This window comes from Dermacentor andersoni, chromosome 4 (assembly GCF_023375885.2).
Source record: "Dermacentor andersoni chromosome 4, qqDerAnde1_hic_scaffold, whole genome shotgun sequence".
NCBI lineage: Eukaryota > Metazoa > Arthropoda > Arachnida > Ixodida > Ixodidae > Dermacentor > Dermacentor andersoni.
Window position 1 is genome coordinate 116,260,046 of NC_092817.1, and position 19,893 is coordinate 116,279,938.

The following is a 19,893-nucleotide window of genomic DNA, read 5'->3' on the forward strand; positions in this document are numbered from 1 at the left end:
GGCACTTCCTCCTGCTTCGATCTCAACAAGCGAGTATGCGCGCGACGCCATCGCCCTCGCCGACCATGCACGCCAGCTTGCCCGTGCTCGACTGACGGACTCGCAAACCACTCAGCAGCGTCAGTACAACGCCCGCCACCGTGACGTACAGTTTTCGCCTGGTGCGCTCGTGCTCTTGTGGTCGCCCTCTCGTCACGTCAGACTTTCACAAAAGCTCCTTTCGCGATACACAGGGCCCTACTGCGTGCTGCGCCAGGTGACGCCTGTGACGTACGAAATTGCTCCTGTGAGCTCAACCTCGTCATCTACTCTGGCATCTAGTGATGTCGTGCACGTCAGTAGGCTCAAGGCCTACTACACTGCTTCCGAGTCCGGCCTTTAGTCGCTTCGGGACGGCGCTTTTGCCGCCGGGGGTAGTGCTACGGAATAGTATTACCAATGACGAAGAGGCGAGCAGTAAGAAGACGACGACGATGATTGGAGGCTAGCGCGGGCTGTTGCCTCTTGGCCAAGTGCGGCGTATTACGTTGTAAATATACTTGTATATAGCTTTTCATCTGCGTCTTCTTACGTAACAATATGACGACGACGGAACGGCGGCAACCATATAACGAAAGAAATAACGGAGCAAGGATCTGGACGACTGCTTGACAAAAATAGAGTGGTGACGCTAAATCTACTACGTGGTATAACGATGCTGGAATGGTGACGGCTGTATGACACTGACAGCGTGTAGACCACGGTTTGGTGACAATGGGCATCACTATGACTATATCACTGCAGGGAAATAACCCCGAGAACGTGACGACGATGCAGCGATGACAATAGCAGAATGGCAATATAATTATGGCAATGATGTGACCACGACCGCATGACGATCATAGGATGACGCGGCTGGAGTTTTGAGAAGGGTATGACGACGACAGCGTGACCACAACATTGCAACGATGCTAGAATGATTCAAGTGGTATGAAGGCAATGGGAAACCACGGTGTGCTGACTAGGCCAGGAATATGATGGAATGACGCAACTCTGCGACGACGTCGGAGTGTCGACGGTTACTTAGTGACAATAGCATGACGAATATACAATGAGGACGATGGAATCACGACAACGATGAGTTCCCTAATATCGGCGGAAGTGGCGACTTGCCAGACATCAACTCTCGCACTCAGAGAAGACAGGCGCAAGGAGTGGCAGTTAAACGGTGCTTTAGGCATTTCCATTGCACTAGTGAACTGGGACGAACATAATTCGGAAAAGCTTGCATCTGAAGAAAATGAAAAGAGAAAAAGAATCGATCAACGTACATTCACTTCTACAAAAATGCTCTTGCGTGCATGTTCCGGTACAATGCAGCCATTGCCACAAGCGTAAGCTTCCTGCAGTTTATAAGCAATTGGCATTAACTTGTTTTTCGGCGTCTAACTGGGCTTAATTAAGTGGGCGACATAATTGATTTCCACATTGAATGCTTAAAGAGCAAGCAATCTGGCTTTGTCAACTTACAGATTGCAATTACGCATATTTTGTGTTCATTTACAGTTATATACAGTGTGTCCATTGGCTAACTTTAGCCAGAGTTTAAAAATATTCAAATGCAACGTAGCTGGACAGAACAAAGGTAATGCTGTTCGCCCTCACTTGGAGATAGTGAAACACTAATTTTCATTCTGCCTAATTCGATAATTAGTCTGGATTAATTAGTCAACTTCTCAAATATTCTAATTAGATGAAAAGTGTCAATAAGAAAATAGTACAGCGACATGAAAAACTCCCGATACAGCTTTCTGTCTCTCAATACGTGCTACATAATGTTTTTCCGAGCGTGAAAGAAGCCCACCAATACACGCGAAGTGCCTCGAGCGGCCAGTCTTGCTTCAATGTTGAGTGCATTTTCAGGCTTCTTTCACGCTCGGAAAAACACTTTTTTTGTATCACGTATTGAGGAATAGAAAGTTGTAAGGGGAGCTTTTACTGTCACTCTACAATTTGCTAATGGACACTTTCATCTGATTACAATAATTGAGAAGTTGAATAGTTACATAGGATTAATTATCTAATTAGGCGAAAGGAAAGAAAGTAGTTTGAATGTCTCCAAGAGACGGCAAACAACAGTACCTTTGTTCTGTCCAGCTACGTGGTATTTGCATATTTTTAAACTCTGGTTAAACTGAGCTGGGACACCCTATATATTATGTCGTATCATGCGGGCTAGAGTGCGATTTCAATGTGGCCGAATGAAATAGCACTTGAAACAAAAAATTGCGACTCGCTCAGCAGAGAGAGAGAGAGAGAGAGAGAGGAATATAAGGAAGGCAGGGATGTTAACCAGTGAAGAGTCTGGTCGGCTACCAGACGTTGGGGGAACGGAGAATCAGAAGAGAGAGAAAGGAGACAGAATGTATAGAGTCGTGCACGGGCAGTACTTGAGATAAAGCCACTCGCGCTAACCAGTCGTTCTGAGAAAGCCCAAAAGTGGCTTCACTGCCTTCTGAGCCGATGATCGGTGGAAATGATGCTGTAGTATTGTCTGTTCGCTCAGAGGACGACCATCTAATTTCCCCAATGTGTTGGACAAGGATTGTCTTTGTGCTTGAAATTGAGGACGATGTCACAATAAGTGATCAATGTTCTCCTCGCATCCGCAAGCATCACATGCAGGGCTATCAGCGATTCCAATTAGTGCTGAGTAGGCATTCGTGAAAGCAACTCCAAGCCCCAACCAACACATAAGAGAAGCTTCGCGTCGGAGTAGTCCGGCCTGGAGGTCTGAGTTGCAGTGAAGGGTTTAGTCCGTGCAGTCTTGTGCACCTTGTATGTGCGGTATTCCACTATGCTAAGGAGAGTCTACGTGCTAGAATGCGAAGTTGTCTCCAGCTCAGCAGCGTCTGGCCGCCGCCACTATGCTCGTCGGCCATATTGTAAGCACTCGGGCGCCTGGTTGCACGTTTTGGTTAATCAGGCCTCAGCAAAAACTTTATGTGCACTTATGCAAGCCCTTTCTACCTACCTTGTTCTACTTTAGCTGCCACGTTTTTTTGAAATGATCGCCATTGATATCGCCACCGAATGACATTAATTTTTTTTAGTGTAGCCCTCCGCGGAAGAATGACATTCGTTGCACCGAATGCCATTCGATTCGAATGACATGAAGACGCCCAGTGTGACAGGGGCATGACAGGGGTTTAACACTTCATTACGTGTTAAAGGAGCAATGTATAATACTGCAACATTGCTAAATGCCTTAAATGGGTGATAATGTTGTAAAACGGTGCGAATAATACGTTGCTTTGTCTCAATAGTAAAGCTAATTCTTAGGCTGTTTGCAGACGAGACATTCCTATGGAATAATTATTAACGGGGCTCAGCAATTGGTAAATCTCTGCAGCAATCGCTAAGTAATCGGTTACAGTCATCGCTTGCATGTGAATCCCCCCCCCCCTACCTGCGATAAGCCCGCTTATGCGTAATAAACGAACAGGAACGAATGTTGGAAAACTTCGAATAGGGAATGTCTAACCTAACATGAATTCAATTGAGAAAGCAAATGTTTTATTCAAGATCGAATATTTGAACACCCCTCTAACCCCTTCGTTTCTTGAGGGCATTTACTTTTTTATTTTTTCAAGTAACCTTGGGGTTAATGACATTACGGATACACGTCGTTTACAAAAATACCTTGAGACATGTGGGTATGACACGTTTTAAGGGGAAAGCTTTACTGGCCGTGAACTTGCGATTTCACCGTGGCCGTGCTCCAAGGAAGCACATGACGTCACACCGCGTTCCTTGTCACACCACATTCTTCGTCGTCGCGTTCACCTCCGCTCGCTTCGCCAGCTGCGTCGCATGCCTGACAACATGTTGGATGATTGAAAAGGAGAGCTCGCGTGCGCCGCAACCACAGTTGAGGCTGCAATATGGACGGCGACAATTCTAATAAGCAGGAGGAGGCCTGGAATCGACATCAGAACGAGATAAAGAGGAACCGAATTGCCCAGGAAACAGACAAACAGCGCGCCGAACGACTGGCTGAACGCCCCAACATAGCTAGACAACCAGACTAACCTGGACTTGCAATCAAGATTAACCAAGGCGAACCATGCTATGCCTTAGCTTTCGCTGCGTATATCCTGGCATAGCCGAGCTAAGTCACTGCCATTTTTTTTTCTCTCGCTCCCTAGTCACTACTGCGCGTGCGCCACTGGAAGCACCTAGCCACAGGTGTTCCGCAAATGCGCCGCGCCTCTGCCGCCGCAGTTTGGTATGACGTCACGTCGTGTTCCTCGTCGTTGTGCTCGCCCCCGCTCGCTTCGCCAGCTGCGTCGCGTGCCTGATAAGATGTCGGAGGATGGAAAAGGAGAGCTCGCGTGCGCCGCAACCACAGTTGAGGCGGCAGTATGGACGGCGACAATTCTGATAAGCAGGAGGACGCCTGGAATCGACATCGGAACGAGATGAAGCGAAAATGAATCGCACAGGAAAAAGTGGAACAGCGCGCCGAATGACTGGCTAAACGGCACAACATAGCTAGACAACCAGATTAACCTGGACTTGCAATCAAGATTAACCAAGGCGAACCATGCTATGCGTTAGCTTTCGCTACGTATATCCTGGCATAGCCTAGCTAAGCCACTGCCAATTTTTGATATACGGCAAAATAAGTTTACGTGTTATACATCATTGAAATAATAAACTTTCGGCTAACTTAACTGTCACAACAACCGATAAGAAATACAACATCAAGTAAACAGCAAAAAAAGAAAAAGAAAGAAAAGAAAAAGGAGAAAAAAAGAACGAGGACGCCTAAGCACTTCTTAAGAGTTGTGAATGCGAAAGCATTAACGTAAAATTGAACGCCGCTAAACGGTACTTACCCCCGCAGTCAGAAATGCAACTTAAGTTGAAGCCCATGCTTGAATTTGAACGATGCCTGGCGTTAACGTGCCCAAAGGCGCTCTGACACGGTGGTCTGTTGCGCGCAAACCCTTTCACCAGGGCCGTTATGCTGAAGTCAAATGCTGTCGCGGCGGAATCCCGGAATACACACCGGGCTTAGACCAAGGTCACAGGTACCTGTTTGCGAAGTTTTCTTAGGAGAGCTGTATTAGACTTTAAGTTATTATAGAGTGAAAAATGTCAAATACGGTAAGCGAAGTGGCCAAAAACTCAAACAGTGAATATTGCCTTGTTTTCTTTCTGTACATCTATTTGTGTTTACAAGAATGTCTCAAAGGAATGAGAGAACATGTTTCACGACGGGAGATAAGTATCGTGAGCGATGTTAATATGAAATGAAAAAAAATATTCAGGATGAAGTACTATACAAAAAATCATAAATGCGCCTTTAAGTATGGAGAAGCTGGCGCGTATGGTTTCCGTGCGCCGTGCTGGATTGCTTCGCAGTATGGTGGATAAGTGACGTATTATATTGATACAGGGAAAGGGACAGAGAATTCGATGTTTGCACGGCAGGCAAAATTTTTTCATTACTTCCAAATAACCTGACACCGGTTTCATAAATATTATTTCTTCTTAACAACTGCTTCCTAATATTTCGCCGGGTACATTTACTACTAGGTACATACTTTGTCAAGTCTTACTGGTTCGTTTTCCTACGAATAGGTAGGTCTTTGTCGTAGGAAGTGCTTGTTAAACGCTGACTCGTGTAGTGTTGTACGACAAAGTGCGCTCAGCCGGAGCGTTCCATATTCAAATAATTTTCTTATACACATAGGACAAAGAGCACAGAGGGCCTTATGTAGCTGAAAGCCGAGTTACTGGTTGGCCAAGTAACGCACGATGGCGGCCAGCATATATGGCTAAGCATTGAAAAACAATTTAAACTAGATTAACCAGAACCTTCTGTTCGATTACTTAATCGAATGATCAGATTCGTTCATTTATGTGCAAGGTGAATAGGACATACCGTTTCTCGAAAAACAAACCGTGTGTTCTTTAATCAATCGATGCCTATCAGCGACACTGCTGTAGTGGAGTTATGAAGAATATACAGCCCACTCGGACACAATCGAACATTTAGTTGCGAAAGCAAAGAAACTTGTTGTAAGCTCAAATCCTCTCGGGTACGTTTTTAGGTAACTCAGCAGCAGTCATTCGGTCTGCACGTAAGAGGCTGTGACATGACGCTGAACTTTCGCTCCTTTGGCTTAATATTTTAATCTGATTAAGAATGGTAATACCAGCAGATTTTCTGGCTCAAAGTAGAGACCGCTAGTTTGGATTCTCTCAAGAGAGAACGATCGGCGCCGTTTTAGTCGGTACATTTAAGGCCGACTCGAAGCTTTCCTTATCTTCCTTTCAAAATATTAAATTTTGTTGCAGCGTCAGATATAAATATAACGCTCTTTGACTTTTGAGCTCTTCATTTACGTAACGTCAGCTTCGGATAAAAATGTAGCGCATAAATTTTATACCGAACTCATTATTTTCTTGAGACAGTCAAATTGTAAAAGTACTCTGGAACTGTAGTTCACGTTCCCAGTTGCAAGCGCATTCCGAATGATTACAACATTGGAAGTGGAGCTGGTTGCTTTTTTGGATGCAGTTTGGTCTTGTGACTGCTCAGCAACTCGGTTCGCGATGGTGGCACGTAAAGATATCTGAAGTAAGGAAACAAAGCGTCAGGTGTCAGAAGGCTGTAGTCGCGAATATACTCCCATTGAGCAGCCGGTAAATGAATAACCCGGGCCTTATCTGAAGCCTCAGACGCGTTTTTTGTCGAAGAATCCTCAGCCATAAACATAAGACATGTCTGGTGCTTGTTTAAAAGCCGCTACAAGATTCAATTGAAAATTACCTATTAATACACTTCCGATTTTAAACATCGAACTTTAAAACTTTGATGCTTTAAATACGACTGATACATTAAAACTTCCCGAAGGGGTCACCGAATTTAGGAGACTTATTTTACAATATGCTGATTCACCTTCCCAAGAAACTGGGGAATATGAGAGACTGTGTAAAGCAGTACAGAACCATTTTTCCATTTCAACCCAATCTGAATGCGGCTGCTTGGCCAGGAATGAAACACGGGACATAATATTGAATAATACAGCACCACAAGCACACAGCCAAAGCGACGAGTAAGGTGAAGACATTAAGCAATTCTATTGCGGGCAACTGAGCCGTAATTTTCCGAAACAACGCAACACAGATAATCAGAGTGGATGCTCTCGGTGTTTATCTCCGTGCTACGATGCGCTGCAAGACTTTGGCAATGCAGAACTAACTACATGAACGCTTAACTTGGTTGAATCAGGGAAGCCTCAGGCCTACTTATCACCTTGAAACGTGTACCACTTGCGAAGAATAATCATCCATTGATTATTCATCATTCATAATCATCCAGTGAGCTAATAACGCGGCAATTGTTGTCTCCACGAGTTGTCCGATATATGGCAACAGTGGGCACACTGCTCCGTACCGTGCTTTGACTCTGTATTCGAGTAAGAACTCAAGTTGAGGGGAAGATTTTTTTACTTAAAGCATCCTTTGACTTTGACGCAGGAGAATTACATCTTCGTACATAATCCACAGTGAATGCTTAAATTAAAATTTGCGCATTGCTTTGCAGTAAACGGACGTTTCATCAAGAAACTGACACCGGCTATTAACCGTAAATTACATGATTTCTGTCACATATATATGCCGCTAAAATATGGAGTACTTTCCTGAACTTTATGCGCAGAAAATTACATGCATGATTATGAACATGAACAGGCATTTATGAGGCATGACTGTAAAAGTTTAAAAAGATGGATTAAAACAAGGATAATTTATTCGAATTTGTTTATAATAGAAACGTAATTGCACCTTGATCCAGCGTTAGCGCATTGTTATATCATTTCTCATGCAGATATATGAGACAAGGACTTGCTATAATTCCTTCATGCAACAACAACGACAACGATGACAACGACAATATAATTCGTCCTTATTTACTTCTTTAAACCACATGATTCTAAGTCAATCTTCAACTGTGGTTATGCACCACGAGTAGTCGGATCAAGAATAACAACATGCTGCCTTATTGAAGTTATATGCTACTGTATTAAATGATTAAAGAGCGAAGTTTCCTTGAGATGGACTTCTGTGTAGATGACACTGGATTGATAAAAAGATGTGGACATCAAAGATCGGCTGTGGCTGTTGTCAGATGATGAAAGAAAGCAAACGATTTTGCGTGTCTGGTACAGAACGTACTTTCACAACAATTTTGTTACGTTTCATATTACGAGACTGAATCACGCAAATGATCACTTTCTTTGGAGTTGTAGAACCAACTGTACAATATACGGTGCAAACATCAATTGGAGTCACGCACTTCTAGCTAATGTTAGAGCAGAGCGAAAGGTGCGCGTTTTGGTGACGACGACGCTTGCCAGGTACTCGGATGAAGGGGGAAGAACTGCTCCTTTTCGGAAGTTCGCGTTTTAACAGGCTTTAATTTGGTTGATGAAATTCAGTTCCGAAGGCACTTCAGGCTGTCTCGGTGTGTTGCCACCGAAGTGTTCGCGGGCTTCGCTACGTCTCTGATGTGCTCGACACACAATCAGTCCCGGCGACATGGCCGCGAAGTCTGCGGATACGCACATCTTGTGCTTCATTTGGTGAGCATGTGAACAGATGTCAGACTCTGGAGTTTCGCAAGACGCGTAGCGCCACCTGCCGGTGCGAATCGGCAGTAATTGCGTAGTGCGATGCCCGGCTCCATTGCGAAGCTGCCTATGCAGCTAGCGATTGCAAAACAACAATATAACTAGATTTTGGTCCATATTGCGAGTGTTTTGAGCATTTAACACTCAGACAGAGAGCTATGAATTTCTCCGCTAGTCGGACGCGCCGCCGACCTGCCATCAAACGCTTGCTGGCTCACTCAGGCTCACTCGTCAGACTGATGGTGGAAGCGACGGCAACTTCGATAGCTCCGCGCGCTACGAAGAAACGCCGCAGTCGACGCTACTGTTGTGTCGTAAACTGCCATGAACGTGAAGGACTGAATAACACCGTTCAGTTTTATCGATTTCCATCGCGATCGTATGAAGAGGAAAGGCGAGAGCGCTGGATACGCGCCGTTCAACGTGTTGACTAATCAAATTACTTGCATTTCCCACAACACGGTGGCTCGCATCAGAAAGCGCGATAACATTGTTCTGCTTTAATAGTGTTGCGTAGCCCTGACGGAGGACCGTGGCAACCAAGCAAAAAATCTAGAATTTGTAGCCGCCACTTCGTTGGCAAGAGAAAAAACAACGTTGCGAAGCATCCTGCGCATGAACCATCGATATTTTCCGTCCACCTCCGCTTGACTCAACAAGTGGAACGCAGAGATTTGGCAGATCAGTTCAACCAAACATTTTGGTTCGTTTATGAATTCAAAATCCTGTTCTAGAGCATCGTTGTATCGCGAGCTCATTTGTTGTTTCGGTATTTTGTATGTCCTGCGCCGATACAACAAGCACGTTTCGCAATGTGCTGAGCCTGCTCGACTGCGTTCTTCAAATGTGAGCAATAATGTTGCTGTAGGAGCACTGGATGAGTAATTGCGAACTAACGCACGTGTGTAAAAAAAATATCGCGTTTATTTACAGTTACTTGTGTGCATGTGTTGCTTAAGGCGTCCGCGAAAAGTTCAAAGGTACTGAGCGATGCTGTAGCTCCTGCGAGACAGAAGGTGCGGTGCGCCTAGGAAGCTTTTTTCGTTATGTTCGCAAGCTGTTTGCTGCCTTGGAAAAAGTTTTCTGTTTGCTGCCCTGAAAAGCCTATGGAAGGATTTACTCTGTGAATAATTGCGAGAAAGAAACATTACGATAAAGTGCATAAAAATATAGGAGATACTTAAGTCTTGTGTTCAGGACATGTTCAATATAAACCAATTTGAGATGCTTAGATTTTTATGCTGATATGCCTATAAAAAAACCTGATGCTCTCTGTACTTGCGAGTTGCAGCACGTCGAAATAACACCTGCGACTTCTTTTATATTGTACACGTCCTTCGCCCTGCTGAGCTTCCTCCCTTTCTAAGCGTGGATGGGCGGAAGAAGCTTTCCAGGTCCTTGATTTTCAGGAAGAGAAAGAGAGATAGAGAAATAGATAGATAGATAGATAGATAGATAGATAGAGAGAGAGAGAGAGAGAGAAACAACTTTATTGCTCCGAGCTCGACATCTTAGACGCCGTCGATGGAAGTGGTTCTCTCTTCACGGGATCCATATGCCTCCCTAGCCGCCTGGCCCCAGGAGATCAGGACGAGCTGGTCTTCCAAGGCAGGGCTGGTTAGCAAGGTCTCCCGTCGCTCGGTAAGGGTGGATGAGGGATGGGGTAGGGCAGTGGGGCAGGTAAGAAGTGGGGGGATTCCCTTGACAAAATCGCATACTCCAATGACGTGTTGGAGCGTGCCTAACTGAGTCTTGCGGAAATTACATTCCTTCTCGTACCTTTCCGGGTACATCTTGTTTTGAAGGTAAGGGTGCGGGAAGGATCCTGCCTGTATCTGCCTGTAGATCGCTTGCTGTTCTCTGCTAAGCGATTTGTGAGGATCGGGGTAACGGCGCCTCTTCGCCTTGTAATGATTCGTAATGTCCCTATAACTGATTATGCACTGTGGCTCACCTTCCTCTACCCGGTGTTCCATCTCTCGGGCGAACTGGTGGGCAACTTCGTTGCCCTCCAGCCCAGAGTGAGCCGGTGTACATATCAACTGAACTTTCCTTTCAGGTACGTCACGTTTACTCTTAAGAACATCTAGTGCCGCAAGAGACACCCACCGCTTTCTGTAGCTGTTATACGCCTTTTGCGAGTCAGTGACAATTCTTCCCACCTTGAACCACGCCAGTGCTAGCGCTATAGCGGCCTCTATAGCGGCCGCTATAGGTTACGAGCACATCCCGCGTCGTAACTGCCAGCGTGGCTTTCGATGAAAACTTGGGCAAAGACGCGTCTGTGAAGAGAGTGACTCCCTCTTCCTCTTCTACTATTTGACCTAAAGTCTCCGTCAAGGCCGCTATACGAGCCGCTCTGCGGCCGTCGTTACGACCCGACCTCATGTTTAGAGGCAGCGGCTTACTGTCGATTTTATGCACCCACAACCTGGGTAACGGCCCCGTTTCCTTCCGCTCTGCCTCTTGCCAGCCCAACTTGGCAAGAATGCGACGTCCCGCCGAAGTTTGACTGGGTCGAACTCTTTGATTAGACAGATGAGCTTCTATTGACTCTTCAACGACGTTGAGCTTGGCTTGTGCTCGGTCGAAGAATGCTTCGACATGCGCAGCGCCATCTTGGTTGCCTTGCGTATAATGACGTTCAACTCGTCCCTGTCTTTCTTGAGTAACTTGAGGTACGGCGCCACGTAAACGATGCGCGACGTCACGAAGGCCTGCACGAGCATCAGTGCATCGTCCTCCTTCAATCCTCTTTGTCTCTTTGTGACTCTTCTGAGCATGTTCGAGATTTGTTCCGTTAAAACCTTGATTTTGTCGATCGACGCCCCCGCCTTGCCATTGTTCTGGAAGATGACACCCAGGATACGTGCTTGCGTGGTTGGCGTTATGGTCGTCCGGTCGATGGTGATGCGGACGTTCTCTTGGCCTCCTTTCTTTCTTCGTGGCATGATGACGAGTAACTCTGACTTCTTTGGCGAGCAACTGAGGCCGCACGATTTAGCAAACTCGTGCACGGTCTTTGCCACTCTCTGAAGGGTCTCCTCCATCCAACTCTCCAACCCTGCCCTCGACGTCCACAGAGTGGTATCGTCTGCATAGAGAGCGTGATCTATGCCCTCTATGTCTTGCAGAAAAGCCGGGAGAGGGAGGAGTGCCAGGTTGAAAAGAAGCGGCGAAAGAACCGATCCATGCGGGGTGCCTCTGTCTCCCAGGACTATCGGTTTCGACTTCTGCAATTTTGATCGTTGCCGTTCCATTGCTTAAGACATCCTGCACATACTTGAATCTTCGCTTCCCGCACCCCGTTTGGCGCAGGTTACGGAGAATACTTTCGTATGTGACGTTATCGAAGACCCCCTTGAGATCGAGCGCCAGGATAGCTGTTGGCGTAGGAGTCTTCGCTTGCTTGATAACCAGCTCACGTAGTTGCACCGAGACGTCTTGCGTGTTCAGGTGCCCCCGGAATTCGTACATGGTCGGTGGCATCTGATCAGTGACGTCCAAATATCTCTGTAGTCTCTTGAAAACCATACGCTCAACCACCTTCCCCACACACGACGTGAGGGAGATGGGGCGCAGATTGTCGGTGTGGGCTGGTTTCCCCGGCTTGGGAATGAAATGCACCTCCGCTTCTTTCCATTCTTTTGGTAACGAACCCTTCTCCAAGGATGGGTTGGCGAGGTTTAGCAGTTCAGCTCGGCTTTTGTAGCTCATATATTTTAGCATCTTGCATGTAACGCCGTCAATTCCCGGTGCGCTGCCTTGATTACTTTCATCGATGGCCGCAACCAGCTCCACTTCGGTGAAGGCTTCGTCCATCTCGACGTTGCTATCCCCTTCATACTCGTGAGTCGGGTTACCGCTCTTCTCGGTCTTGAGGTATTTACTCCTGAGTCCACGAATGAGCTTCTCCCAGTCCCCGTCGTAACTGTTGATGGTTCTTGTGAGGTCTCGAGCGCATGCGCTCTTGCTTTTTAACGGATTTATGAGATGCCGCAACAGCTTCCAAGTCTTCGTAGACAGTGTGCCTTGCAGGTCGTCACACACCTTCATCCAATTTTCCCTGCATAGTTGTTCCGCATACTCAGTCACCTGCTTGTTGAGCGCGTGTATAAGTCTGCGAACCTTCTTGTTATGTCTTTGCCTCTTCCACTTTCGAGTGAGACCATGTCGGGCCGCCCACATGTGGCTAAGCATGCTGTCTACGAAGGGAATTTGCGTAGTCATAGTAATATTCTGAGTAAATTTCTTTACAAATTCGCGTTGTTTTTGGCCCACGCCTCATACATCTTGGTGTCTTGGTCCTCGTCCTCACCTTCCCTGCCTGCGCTTCTACGTAACCGGTCCCAGTCTGTAATGTTGGCTTGACCTAGTTTCGCCTCGATGTCGGGCCCCCCGAGGGTTACACAAATTATGTCGTGATCTGAGCCAAGATTTTCTCTCGTGTTACGCCAAGTTACGTCGAGGCTCCCCCGAACTAGTCAGATCAGGAGTGGTGTCTCTGGCTGTGCCATTTCGTTTTGGTCGGTACGCCCGGTTCGTTAACCACCTCCATGTCGTGATGCTCTATAGCTTTTACCAATTGGTTTCCTCTTTTGGACGAATATTTGTAACCCCACATTGTGTGGGCCGCGTTGAAATCTCCCGGCACTAAAATTGGTCTTGTTCTTGCTTCGTTAATGCAGTCAGATATGGTGCCTTCAAAGTCAGTGACCCTGCTGGACGGTCGGCAATAAGCATTCAGGACGAAAATGTTCTAGTCACCCCCCCCCCCCCCCTCTACTGCTGTGAATATCGATGAGCGTATATTCGCAGCCTCGCTGAGCGGTCACGTGCTGTGGGCCGCCACGTTGCTGCGGACCAAGATCGCAGTACCCTTTTCGCTAGGGTCCGTATACGTTATGTATCCCGCGAGCTTGGTCCGGCCGTTGGTCTCTTGTATCGCTATGATATCCGGTTTCTGGTCCAATTTATCAACGTATAGTTGTAACTCCCCTGTCTTCTTTCTAATACTCCTACAGTTCCATTGAAATGACGTCGCAGTCTCTTTCTGCTTTCGTTTAGACTTCACTATCTTCTACTTTTTGAGCGGTAGATTTGCGCACGGAACCAACTTTTCGCGGCCTGACCCGCAGATTAAGTCATGATGACTTCATCTTGGCAACGGTGAGATGCTTATTTTTCGCATCCAACGCCATGACTCTAACGGAGTGTAGGCTGCATTTGGCCTCCACATTATCCATTCTTACTGTTAGACTGTTCACTTGCGCAGACATTTGAGAAACTTGGCTGGAGATTTGCGTAAGCATGCTCATGGCCGACTCCATTGTCGGAGGAACAGCGGCTTCGGCCTTCTCTTCCTCCATAGCAACAACTGCCGTTTCTGTCTGTGGAGCTTGCGTCACTGACTGCGTCAACGCCGGTGACGTGATCAGCGCTGGTGGCGTGATGGGCTTCGTCGCCGCCGGAGCAGCGCTGGTGGTGTCTCTCTTGGGTACTTTCCTTTTAACTGCACTGACGTCATTATTACTGTTCTTTGTTCTACTGAGCGTCTCGATACGCTCCATCATTGCCTTTATCTGATTGTTCTGGCTCTTGATTTGATTGTTCTGCCTCTCTATCATCTGCTTGAGTTCCACACAGTGTCTACACTTGTTGTCTTTGGAAGGGCGGGACGAGCGGAGGGGAGGGTAATTGCTATTGTCGAGAGCGACGGGAGACCCCGCTGCCCTGCCCACCTGTTTATCGGCGCCCTTGCTCCGCTGGGTCTTCGACTTGGACCTCGAACGATATTTGCGCTTGCGAGCCCCAGCTGCCGATGTTGACTTGGTATCGCTCGTGCTTCTCCCTCGCCTTGTCTGGGAGCGGCTGCGACGCCCGCCCGGCGCGTGCCACGCTGTCTGTTGCCACGCTGGCCCCCTCGGCTGCTGCCGCCGCTGCTGCACCTCTTCTCGTTGCTGACGTTCCCTACGCCGTTTACGAACGACGTATGGCGTCTTGAATTTCGCTGTACACTCCTTGTCCGCGGTGAGGTGGTGGCCACCGCAGAGTCTGCACTTGGGGTTACTCCAAACGTGGCTTTCTTCAGGATTTTTCATGCCGCAACCACGGCATATCTTGTCTTCGGGGTTAGGGCAAACGTCCATCCGGTGACCGAGGCAACCACACCGGTAGCACATATCGATCTTCCAAACTTCTCGGAAACTTCTCGCAAACTTCCTCCGGCATTATTTCTTCACCCACCACTTCTACACGCATAGCGGACGCCATTTTCTTGACGCACTTCGCCTCTAGGTCCCCGGCAAGGTCAATGGCCCCGCCGGAGCACGCCTAAGCACGGCCGCTAGGCCCTGCTTTCCTTAGGCTTAGCTCGCAGTGACACTGCTCGTAGAAAAAATCCTCCGAATTCCTCTTGACTTCCTCCAAAATCCTCCGAAAAGTCGAATGAAGAGGATTTTTTTTTGTTTTCAAGAAACCGTGCCTTAACACAACCGGCAAAGGAGGGGCCATTGCGGCCTATGCAAATTCACTTGCGGACCGCTCTTTTTGCACTACTCAGTTCGCGCCAAGGCTGCGATGGGGGCGCTGGTGACGGATTTTTCCGCAGTGCCGCCTGGGCAGAGTCTGAGGTTTATTGTAATTGCTGCCGCTCTTTGAATTCGTGCTGCTAAAGTGTACACTATACATATCTCTGTTGATTACCGCATGAGCGCTTGTGTGTTCCCGAGAACGCAAGCGTTCGCAGGACAGGCGACCCCACCAAATAGCATACAGAGACTGCTCCATCGTGGGAAGGGTGCGAGGAAGATTAACTCGCGAAATTATCGAAGCAAAAATGATTGATAGGCTTGGGAATAACTGTGTGTCAAAACCATGAATTGGCCTTTCCCGCAAAGAGTTAGCTTGCCTGCGAAATGGTGGGTAAGGTATCCTTTGCAAACAGCGCATGTATGATGATGTATGCGAAAAAGGTGTATATATGTATGGGTCCTTTGCTCGAAATAAAGATTGTTGCAAGTTAGCGACTGTGTGTGTAACGTCTTCCTTTCGTCCTTGTCTTTTCACGCGCTATAAGCCTCACGATGCCTTACCAACAAGCCCAAATCACATCATTACAGCTTACCAAAGAGCCGAAGTTATTTTCGCAGTCAGTGTGTGGCTTGTCCTTCATTCGTTTGCGCTGCGTTGTGCTATCTGAAGAGTCATGTGGCTCAAGCTGCCTCGATACAAAAGGAAATCGTTAACGTGTGGCGTTTGTTTCGAGCAGTGATCGTTCGTATTTACAGTCAAGAAACCAGTGACACACTTTTGTATTCTCCAGGGGCGCGATCAGAGATCGTTGTTCGGTGCGCTCGTTTGGTTACCGGCGCGCGCTATTGGCCTGCTCAGCGCCGACGTCGTTGCCGCGGGGCGCAGCCACGTTTTTGGTGACGTCAAAATGACGACACGCTCCTGTCAATAATCGTGCAACCGAGCACGTCGTCTGCTAAACGCCGAACCCGGTGGGAGTTGGGAAGTTTGCAGCGACCATCGCTCGTTACCAGACCGGCTTCGCATGGAGCGTCTGGTGGATTGGATTGGATCCAAACGGCGGCTTCGGCAGCTGAATAGCACGTTCGGATTCAATGCATAGTTTAATTCGAGAAAAATGGCGCTTGCGTTGGTAACTTCGATGTTTGCGCTGGCTTGCTCGAGGAGGAAGGAGAGCGGGTGGCATTGCGAAACGCGTTTGAAGAAATGGCATATAGCGAATTGCGGCATCGCTTTCGTTTCTCGAAACAAATAATGCGTTGGTTGTACAGCGAAATCGACCCCATCACCGGTGCCACGAGCCACTGGAATGTTGTTGCTGCCTCTTGAAAAGTGCGCCACTACTCCCTTCATTTCTTTTTTCTTTCTTTGTTCTCGCTGTGCGCGACATCACCTAGGGACGACGCGGAGAAACTAATAGTTATAAGTTGTAGTATTCACACTTACTACTATTTTAAAACGTGTTTAAGCTTGAGAAGACAAAAATTCATTTTTAGATAAGGATTTCATTCACTGGAAGACGAGAAACATTTCGTCTTGTAGTATACTGTATTCAAGCAGACGACAAATGAGGGCAGTACATTTCCGGGGAGTTCACCGCTCGCCGATTGGCTGCTCTCTCCGCCCCGTTCTCAGAAATTTTGCATACTGTCACTTTGTGACGTTGCAGCAACCGAACAGAACGCGTATCGAACAAATATCTCCCATCGCGCCCCAGTTGTTGCCCAGTTGTACTGTCGATTAAGCCGCTTATCGCCTTACTGCGCAGGTGCGCAACCAACAAAACATGTATGCGGGATGTAGCCGATAGGTTGGACATGGCTGAGAGTACCGTGTACAGGATGCTCTACAGAGAGGTGGAATACCTGCTTACCCTAAGTCTAACTGTTATGAAATTGCCCGATGACATGGAGAAGCTGTCCACAGTTTTTGATAAGGTATGCACACCTCATTTCTTTTAATGCTGACAAGTAGAATGACGAAACGTTATGGATGATTCTATTTTCTGCGTGCGTCCGGCATTCCAGGCGCTGTTGGACGCATTGATAGGTATTACATTCACATCAAGTGCCCCAAAAATAAGATCGCTTTCACCTATAGCAACAGACAATACTTTCTCTCGATTACATTGCAGGCTGTACAGTCGCGATCAATTTGAAGGTGATCGCTCGAGCTGCGACCGGCGAGCCTTCCAAGCAGCATAGCGGCCGATTTCGGAACTGCGAAGATAAAAATTGCGCTGCCTTCTTCCCCTTTTACGCTCGTACAGGCTGCAACCGTCACCCCCAAGACTAACTCGACACATTTTTGTGTTTGTTACCGTTTCATGGCAATGATGTGTGCGCGTCCCTGCCTCATGCATATATTGGCTAACAATGACGCCTCTGTGCAATAGCTGATAAGGCAATCACAATGAATTCGCAGGTTATCTCGTGAAGGGTGACGAAAAGCCGCGAGTTGCCAGACGGGAGTGACACCTGCTGAGGGAACAGCAAAATAGAGAGAGGGAAGCTATCTAATGTTTCCCTCTTGACTGACGGTGATGACGTAACGTGGCGCTGCTCCTAGTTTCGGTCGCCGCTCGAGCGATCACCTTCATATTGATTGCGACTGTACGTGATAAAAGGAGACGCTTCACTGATGTTCTCGTTGGTAGCTTGATCAAGAGACACGACTCTTGCGTGTTTCGCATGTCTTCACTAGCTAAAAGACTCGGGCTTATGCCAAGGAGACAAATATCACCCATGTGGTGACGCAGCATACCCTGTAAGACCATACTTGCGGACGCCTTGCATAGATATTGGAGGGTTGTTAAATAGCAAAGAGAGGTTTCAACGCGAAATTCTCAGCAACACAGGTGTTTATCAAAACCCTTTTGGAATCCTTAAAAAAGGCTTCCAAGTCAGTTGAAGCACCTTGAGATGCGCACGGTGCCTTGGTTGAATCAGTTCATGTTTGCCAGTGTCCTGCACAATCTGTGCATCAACACAGGGGACATACTGTTTGATTATACTGATGAAGAAGATGCTGACAGTGACATGCAATGGTCAAAGTGCACAGAAAGCACTGAACGTCATGCAGACACTGAAGAAGAGGGAGCACGGCGTAGGCTCAGCGAATTGAAACGAGAGAGGGTGCTATCAAGGATGTTTGAAGGACAATGAAATAACTGCCAATAATTTTTGCTCATTTGGTTTCATGTAACACAAATATTTTTCAAATGCCCATCACCAAGAAACAGAGCTCGTAATTCGTCAAGTCACTGTTATGTGTCGGCAGCAACCTTTGTCTTGGAACGCTCACCACAGACTCTCAAATAAATATGATTGACTAATGGAAGCAGCTTTCCTTTTAAGTGTACAAAGAGGTTATTTATTCACGTTCTTTTTCACTTAGAGCTCGTCATCCACATCAGTGCCAAGGGCATGGTTGAGCAGTTACATTTTCTCCTTGTTCCGGCTCGACCTCTCTTTCCGGCTTTCCTCTGCTTTTTTCTTACCTCGTGCCAAGCTGCTCTCTGTGCCTCCTTCGGCACTTGCAGCCGCTTCATTTCTTAAAAAAATATTTCTTGCATTCTGGAAGTGAAAAGACGAGAGTATGTTGTTTTTTTTGTCCATCAACGTCAGTCATGTGCCTTGTCGATGTACTCTTTGCTCTGCGAGCTTCTCGAATTGTCTTCATCAACCTGGCATCCCTCCTGTCTCTCATTTGTCTCCCATGACTAACTTTCTTTTTTGCGGGACACAGTGCTAATCTCTTTTTACGAAACAATGCCGTAGCCTTGCCTTAGCTGTTCTGGCTCGATGCTGTCATCCATAGCGCTGATATTTGCCAGCTCCTCCTCGCAGGGAGAATCTCCTGACTTCTTGTTATGACTTGTAGCGGACGTCTCGCGCCTTACTATAGCTTTGTAACGACTGCAGCATTGCTCTCCGGTCCTCGTTACTTCCGTCATTTGATGGAGATATGGAGCTATGCGGGCAAACATTTCCTTTTTATTTCTGAATTTCTTCATGGCACTGACCTGGTGAAAATATTGCTCATAATAATTTAGCAATAATTTTGTGTCACCTATTGTTGATTCGCGCGATGGACCTGAAAAAGTGCAAACCACTATTAGGTATGTCATGTGAACATTAGCGAGAAATGGGCTTACTGCAATAGCTCGTCCCCTGGGTGAGTCTCCTGGCTGCACGGGGTTGTAGAACGTCTGCACTGCTTGCAAGATCTGAAATGCACAATCATGGGAAGCGTGAAAAAAAATCGCCCCGCAGTACTGTTTCCGTGCCTGCACCAATCCTCTCTTGCTTAATAGTGGCTAAATGTTAAGAGCATGCCCAAGTAACACAGCTACTTTTTTTGTTTCGGACTCTGAATATTTTTCACTGAGATATCAAGCAAAGCAAGGGAGTCATCAACATTCGTTATTAGCTCGTTTGCCTCCTGAAGGAACTTGCAAATAAAATAAGTCCAAAATAACTTCAGCAGGGGCATTGTTACTACCGGCTAATTTTAATGTACACATTGATCGAAGGTAAAGAAAGAATTGAATTCTGGGTTTTCACTTCCCAAAACCCCGACCTGATTATACGGCTCAGCGTATTGGAGGGCTCCTGAATAATTTTGACCACCTGGAGTTCTTTCTTTAACGTCGACAACAAGGCAGTCTTGCATT